The sequence below is a fragment of the Dipodomys spectabilis genome, unplaced genomic scaffold, assembly GCF_019054845.1.
Source record: "Dipodomys spectabilis isolate Male_0828 unplaced genomic scaffold, ASM1905484v1 ptg000363l, whole genome shotgun sequence".
Classification (NCBI taxonomy): Eukaryota; Metazoa; Chordata; class Mammalia; order Rodentia; family Heteromyidae; genus Dipodomys; species Dipodomys spectabilis.
This window is the reverse complement of record NW_024871040.1, coordinates 5040052-5048048: the sequence shown is the minus strand read 5'-3', so window position 1 is coordinate 5048048 and position 7997 is coordinate 5040052. Positions and strand designations below refer to the sequence as shown.

Here is a 7997-nt window from a genome sequence, read left to right as displayed (position 1 = left end):
GCTTCAGGAGGAAGTAGAAAGGAGACTTGAGATCCACAGGAAGGAGCAGAGTTGGAAGTTCAGGAGCAGGACTCCAACCCTTCATGTACCCTGTACCCTGTGTCCCAACTCTAACTGCACTTACCTGCCAGGTAATGGGTTCCAGGATTTCACTTAAATCATTTTATATCAAAATTCTACTCACGAACAAGGAAATGTTTGAAAGTTGTGGCTGAACTAGCAGCCTCAAAACTGTTACAAGAGCTGGATACTGATGACTCATACTTGTAATCCTAGATACTCAAGAGGCTAAGATCTGAGGATTTTGGTTCAAAGCCAGTCTGGGCAGGAAAGGCCAGGAGACTCTTATCTCTAATTAACCACCAGAAAACCAGAAGTGGAGAGGTAGTTCAAAGTGGTAGAGTGCTAGCCTTGAGCAAAAAAGCTCAGGAATAGCACCCAGGTCCTGAGTTCAAACCCCATGACCAACAAAAACAACCACAACAAAAAAAGAACTATTGGGCTGGGAAGGTGGCTCAGTGGTAGAGCACTTGCCTTGCATGCATGAGGCCCTGGGTTCGATTCCTCAGCACCACATAAGCAAAAAGAAAAAAGCCAGAAGTGGCGCTGTGGCTCAAGTGGTAGAGCACTAACTTTGAGCTGAAGAGCTGAGGGACAGCACCCAGGCCCAGAGTTCAGGCCACAGGACCAGACCCCAAAAAACAACAACAACAAAAACTGTTAAAGGATCAGGGCATTGAACCACAGTAAACTTCTTGGGTTGGGAGCAAGTCTTCCACAGAATTAATGTCCTAATTCTGACTTCCACATTGTGGACTTTATTTTATTTTTATCTTTAAGTAGTTGTATAAAAGAGTTGCCATTCAACAGAGTAGTATATGGATACAACGAATTTTATATGGATACAAGGAATTTTTTTTTTTTTTTTTTTTTGGTCGTGGCACTTGAGCTCTGGGCCTGGGTGCTGTGCCTCAGCTCTTCAGCTCAAGGCTAACACTCTACCACTTGAGCCACAGCACCACTTGTAGCTTTTTCTGTTTATGTGGAGCTGAGGAATTGAACCCAGGGCCTCATGAATGCAAGGCAAGTGCTCTACCACTGAGCCACCTTCACAGCCCCAATACAATGAATCTTGATCCAGGTCATCCCTTTTTTTTTCCTGGTTGTAGGCCTTGAACTCAGGGCCTGAGTTCTGTCCCTGAGCCTCTTTGTGCTCAAGGCTAGAGCTCTACCACTTGAGCCACAGAACCACTTCTGGCTTTGGAGTTGTTAATGGGAGATAAGACTCTCACAGGGTGGTCCTGCCCAGGCTGGCTTCAAACCACAATCCTTAGATCTCAGCCTCCTGAGTAGCTAGGATTACAGGTGCGAGCCACCAGCACCTGGCCCTTGTCATCTCTTTCATCATTTTCCCCCATCCCAACCCCACTTCCCTCATTTTTTTTCTTTTTCTTTTTTTTGTCAGCTGTAGGGCTTGAACTCATGTCTGGTAGCTGCCCCTGAGCTCTTTTGCTCAAGGTTAGCACTCTAGCACTTTGAACCATAGTGCCACTTGTGGTAATTGGAAATAAGAGTCACAGAACAGCCGGGTGTTGGTGGCTCAGGCCTGTAATCCTAGCTACTCAGGAGGCTGAAATATGAGGATCAAGGTTCAAAACCAGCCCGAGCAGGAAAATCTGTGAGACTCATATCTTTAATAAACCACCAGAAAACCAGAAGTGGTGCTGTGGCTGAAGTGGTAGAGCTCTTGCCTTGAGCTGAAGATCTGAGGGACAGCGCCTAGGCCCAGAGTTCAAGCCCCACGACTGACAAAAAAAAGTCTCACAGAACAGACTTTCCTGTCCAGGGTTGGCTTTGAACCATGATCTTCAGATTTTAGCCTCCTAAGTAAGATTACAAGGCATGAACCACTCGTACCTGGTTCTTCAATTTTCTTTTTCTTTTTTTTTTGAATGTTATACAGGAAATAAACTTTATTTATCTCTTCTTCCTAGATGTCATTGCCAACAGTTACAGATTTGCATACAATAGGTATTTATTGACTATTTACAATTTACAATAGTACTCTTTCCTCTGAAAAATATAAGTACAAAAGTTCAGTAAATAATGAGGTACTGCCATTTGGGACATCTGTGTGATAAAGAATTAATCTTTAGCAAATATTCAAAAAATCTGGGTAATAAAATAATTTATCTGAAAAAAATACTGTTTTACCTCAAAACATATTGCATAAATTTTTGTTTTGTTTTGTTTTTTTTTGGGTCCGGTTGTGGGGCCTGAACTCTGGGCCTGGGCGCTGTCCCTCAGCTCTTCAGCTCAAGGCTAGCACTCTACTTGAGCCACAGTGCCACTTCTGGCTTTTTTCTTTTTGCTTATGTGGTGCTGGGGAATCAAACCCAGGGCCTCAGGCATGCAAAGCAAGCGCTCTACCACTGAGCCACCTTCCCAGCCCCTGCACAAATTTTTAAAAAGGAAAAAAAAAACCTAAAATAAATAAGAAAGGCAAGCATTTCTTTAAAAGGGAGAAGAGGGTCAAAAAGATAGAGCAAGAAACAGGATATAAACATTTGTTGCTAACCACAACCTGGGACATCACTACAGGATACTGGAGCAGAAGAAATGAGAAAAGACAGAATAGGAAAGTGTGGAACTAAGGGGTCCAGTGCTCACCAGCTTCTGAGCCCAGAGCTCCCATAAACAAGTTTATTTTTCTAGTTCAGTACAGGGGAGGTCACTACAGGTACATGCAGAACATAGGATATGAATCTATCTTGTGGTTGTGACCATTAACATGAGGTATAGTTTGTATACCTCATATAGTGAGAATTGACTTCTTTCTTTTTTTTTTTTTTGGTCCGGTCCTGGGGCCTGAACTCTGGGCCTGGGCGCTGTCCCTCAGCTCTTCAGCTCAAGGCTAGCGCTCTACTACTTGAGCCACAGCACCACTTCCAGCTTTTTTTCATTTTGCTTATGTGGTGCTGAGGAATCGAACCCAGGGCCTCAGGCATGCACGGCAAGCGCTCTACCACTGAGCCACCTTCCCAGCCCCAGAATTGACTTCTTATCATTAGGAAGCAGAGAGGAGTGGTAAACATTTAACCATAGAACAAACATTTGTCTTATTTCCAAGGTCTCAAGCTTTTAGAGTCCAAACAGCACTAATGTAAACAAACAGGGTAGTAACTTTCACATTTGTATAAAGGTCTGTTTGAATTTTCCAGAGGATCCAGTTCTCACCCTTTTGAGTACTGCGCAGTCATGCGCAGTCATCATTCCAACCTCTTTACCCTTTCCTGACTTACTGCTCTGCCCCAGAGTTCCCTACATACGTTGAATTTTATGGTTGCACCTCCCCTCACTTCCTCTCTTTATTCATCTACCTTCTCCCACCTTCACCCCCATTCTGAGTACCTGATTCCTTGTGCTAACTTTTTTTTTTTTTTTAATCAGTCATGGGGCTTGAACTCTGGGCCTGGTCACTGTCCCTGAGCTCTTCAGCTCAAGGCTAGCACTCTATCACTTGAGCCACAGCACCACTTCTGGTTTTCTGGTAGTTAACTGGAGATAAGAGTGTCACAGACTTTCCTGCCTGGCCTGGCTATGAACCACGATCTTCAGATCTCAGCCTCCTGAGTAGCTAGGATTACAGGTGTGAGCCACCGGCACCCGGCCTGATGTTAATTTTGTTGGACTGTGAGTTAGATTTTCTAAGGAATGACAACCTTTGAGTTTTCCCCTGAATCTACCATATTTCAGTTAATATTCTTGTGTGCCCTTGGAAACACCCCAAAGTGTATATTTATTTATAGATTAAATCTAGCTTCTTCATTTGAGAAAAAAACATACATCCTTTGTCTCTCTGAGCTTGACTTGCTTAACATGATTTTTTCCTAGGTCCTTCCATTTCTTTGCAAATGATTCAATACCATTCTTTCTAAACCTATGGAAAGCCTCATGAACTTGTGTGTCATCCTTGTCCAGGGGCCATGCTTATTTTCTCTGTATCTGGGGTGCCCAGATAGAATGTGCTGGGCAGCATACAGGTACTCTGTTTGCCTCCCCTTATAGAGTTGGTAGTGAGTTTGACCTTCCCTTCACTTCTGCTTGAGCCCTCTTCCCACCCTAGAAAGAGGGGCCCTATCCTGGATGAGTACATCCTGGGCCATGGGCATTTGAGAAATGATTAAATGCAATTATAGGAGACAAATAATGAGGCAGGTGTTAAAGCAGAAAGGACAAAATAGGATGGGGTGGTTAGGCCAGGATGCAGTAAAGGGTAGGGATAGTGAGGTTATAGACTAAGCACTTCGGCAAGAAATCCCATTACGTGCTGGAGGTGTAGCATAAGAGGTAGAGCACCTGCCTGGTAAGTGTAAGGCCTTGAGTTCAAACCTCAGTGCCACCACCACCAACTGAACAACTTTGCTTGTACTTGCTTTGGCAGCATGTATACTAAAATTAGAAGCCCCATTAAGAGCTAAGAGGCCAAGCTAGGGCAGAGATTTGGGCCCCAGAGACTACACCAATACCTGTACCCAGGAGTCAGAGGCCACACATGCCATTCTACCATGCTAATCTATTTAGTCCTACCTAGTGTTTGGTAGACTATAGTACCACCTTCCCCAGTATGAACCTCCTGTCTGCATATCACCTCATGAGGCCATCACTGTCTGTCGCCTTATAATCTCTATGGGCCACCAGAGCACACTGAGCCCTCAGTTCCAAAGAACATGTCACAAAATGGATTATTTCCACCATTACATATATAACCAATTTTACCAATAGGATCAGTCATACATTGATGGTAGTAGGCTTTGTGGAATTTTACTAGTTGTAAATTACTACATGAACAATGATATTAAACTTAACCAGTTTGAAACAACATCTCACAGCTTCTGTGGATAATGAATCAGAATGCAGCTAAGCTGCTATCTCTGGCTTTGAATTTCTTTCTTTCTTTTTTTTGGCCGGGGCGGGGGGGGGGGGGGGGGGTCCGGTTGTAGGGCCTGAATTCTGGGCCTAGGTGCTGTCCCTCAGCTCTTCAGCTCAAGGCTAGCGCTCTACCACTTGAGCCACAGCACCACTTCCGGCTTTTTTCTTTTTGCTTATGTGGTGCTGAGGAATCGAACCCAGGGCCTCTTATATGCAAGGCAAGCGCTCTACCACTGAGCCACCTTCCCAGCCCTGGCTTTGAATTTCTCATACTGTTTCAGTCAAGCTGTAGGTTAGGGCTACAGTGCTCTCAAGGCTAGAATGGGGATAGAACAACTGCCTCCAAGCTCACTGATGGGTATTCTGACCACCGGTTTCTTAAGTGTCCTTATGTCCTGGCAGTTAGTAACCTGAGTCATGATGATGAGCCCAATGGTGCCCACGATGGGAGTCACAATCTTTGTAACCCTAAGCTCAAAGTGTCATTCCAGCACTTCTGCAGTATTCTAGAAGTGAATCAGTAACCAGGGGTTTGTCTCTACCATCAGAAAAGGTCAGTGGCCTCAGCTCTAAATACCAGTATGTCCTTGTCCTGAGTAAAATGAAGCAACCAGGCCCCAAGCATGTGGCCGCTGGCAGCGGAAGGGATACAGAGGCCAGAATTTAGCTATCCGTAACAGAAAGGAAATGTTTATTCAGGGAATAACAGCAGAATAACTTCCTTCTAATGGGTTTTTGGACTTAAACTGATAAAAATTTAAATGTATACATACATATAAAATTTTTTAAAACTGCTGGGATCTACAGGTTATTCATCAGAAAGTATTGTCTAAGGAAAAAATAAAGAAAAAGAAATAAGTCCATATATCCAGTGGTAAGAATTTATATGCAATGGGGCATCCTGTGCTACAGTTTCCTCTAGGAGATTTTGGGTAAGCAGAAAAGGCTCCATATAATCCTATAGCAGGGGGAAGCTATCCATTATTATGTGACCATAAAATGTGCTGTTATGCAACACTGTTTTTCCATAAAATATGTTAAAAACTTAAGTAAGGCCAGGCTCATACCCGTAATTCTAGCTACTCAGGAGGTTGAGATCTAAGGATAGTGGTTCGAAGCCAGCCCTGGCAGGAAAGTCCATGAGACTCTTATCTCCACTTAGCCAAATACAAAAAAAAAGCTGGAAGTATAGCTGTGTTTCAAGTGTCCAGACCCTGAGTTGAAGCCCCAGAACTGCCATACATACACACATACACACACACACTCCCTCAAGTGAGTACAGGTCTAGTTCAAAGGACAGACTGGGGATCAGAGAGGGACAGTAACTGCCCAAGGTCATTACTCAACAAGCTAGACTCAAACTTGTTTACCATGGGGTGGACCTATGCTAGAAGAACCAGGAAATGGACTCTGAATTCTGGAGCCAGATACTGGGGAGCTGCTGGCTTCTGGAGGCCTATCCTCACATAAAAAGGTTAGCACAGGGGGAGGGACAGGGGGATGGGAAGGGATAGGAAGGGGAAACAAAGGAGGAGGCAACAATGCTTGATAATAAATGTACTCATTACCAGTGGCTGACGCCTATAATCTTAGCTACTCAGGAGGCTGAGATCTGAGGATCTCGGTTCAAAGACAACCCGGGCAGGAAACTCCGCGAGACTTTTATCTCCAATAAACCACTAGAAAACCAGAAGTGGCACTGTGGTTCAAGCGGTAGAGCACTTGCCTTGAGCTGAAGAACTGAGGGACAGCGCCCAGGCCCAGAGTTCAAGCCCCACAACCGACAAAAAAAACAAAAAAACAAACAAACAAAAAGAATGGCACCCAGGCGTGGGTGTTGGATATAAAACATCTGGCCTAGAAGGCTCACCAGATATTGAAGGTTTTGTTCTCAGCTGGTGGTGCTATTGAGTGGTGATTTGATCTTGAAGGCTCTGACCTAATTAGGTCGGTCAGGGATGGCAGCATTATTGGAAGGTAGGGGTATTTTATTGGAAGTAGGTTATTGGGGGAGGGTGCCTTGGAAATCCATAGCATGTTTTTGGCTCTCATGAAGTAGCATCCTTTGCCATTCACTCCCACTGACGTAATATCCTGCCCTTGGTCCCAATGTGATGCATTCACCTGCCCAGTGACTAAACTCTCTGAGACTAAGTGCCAAAATAAATTCTTTCAGGTATTTGTCACAGAAACAACAACAAAAGGAAATTACAGACTTGTAATCCCAACACTTGAGAGGCTGAGGCAGGAGGATTACAAGTTCAAGGCTAGCCAGGCTACATAGCAAAACCTTGTCTCAAAATAAACATTTTTAGACTAGACATCGGTGATTAATGCTAGCTACTCAGGAGGCAGAGATTAGGAGGGTAGAGGTTCCAGGCTAGCCTGGGTAAAAGGATTTGCAAGAACCTGTCAACAGAAGAAGGAAAAAGCATGTTGTAGGTCTTGGGAATGTGGCTTAGTGGTAGAGTGCTTGCCTAGCATGCAGGAAGCCCTGGGTTTGATTCCTCAGTGCCACATAAACAGAAAAGACCAGAAGTTGGCACTGTGGCTCAAATCTTGGTAGAGCTCTAGCCTTGAGCACAGATAGGATTAGGGACAGAGTCCAGGCCCTTCCCAAGTTCAAGCCCCAGGATGGGCAAAACAAAAACAAAAATAAAAACAAAACAAAACACACCCACACACACACACCCACACCCACACACCATGTTGTTCCAGCTACATGGAAAGCTTGGCTTTCAGGCTAGTCTGGGGGTAAAAATGAGATTCTGTCTCAAAACTAACCGGAGCAAAAAGGGCTGGAAGCATGAGTCAAGTGGTTGAATGCCTCTCTAACAAGCATGAAGCCCTAAATTGCAATCCCAGTATTACCCAACCAAATCTAAGCCAAACACCATTGTGACCATAAACGACCCTGCCTATATGTCTGAAATGGGTAAGTCAGGTTTTAAGTGAATCCCTCTAAATTTTGATATCTAAAACTTCCATGACCCAGATGGTGTCTTGTTGGGCAACAAGATAAGAGCTTCAGCCTCAGATACCCTGTCTGTAGCATTATGATACCA

General features: G+C 44.3%; 1 pseudogene; it reads right to left on the bottom strand.

The window, feature by feature from the left end:
* Positions 1 to 3936: 3936 nt before the first annotated feature.
* LOC122095995 lies at positions 3937 to 4008 on the bottom strand (annotated as a pseudogene).
* Between the last annotated feature and the right edge of the window lie 3989 nt (positions 4009 to 7997).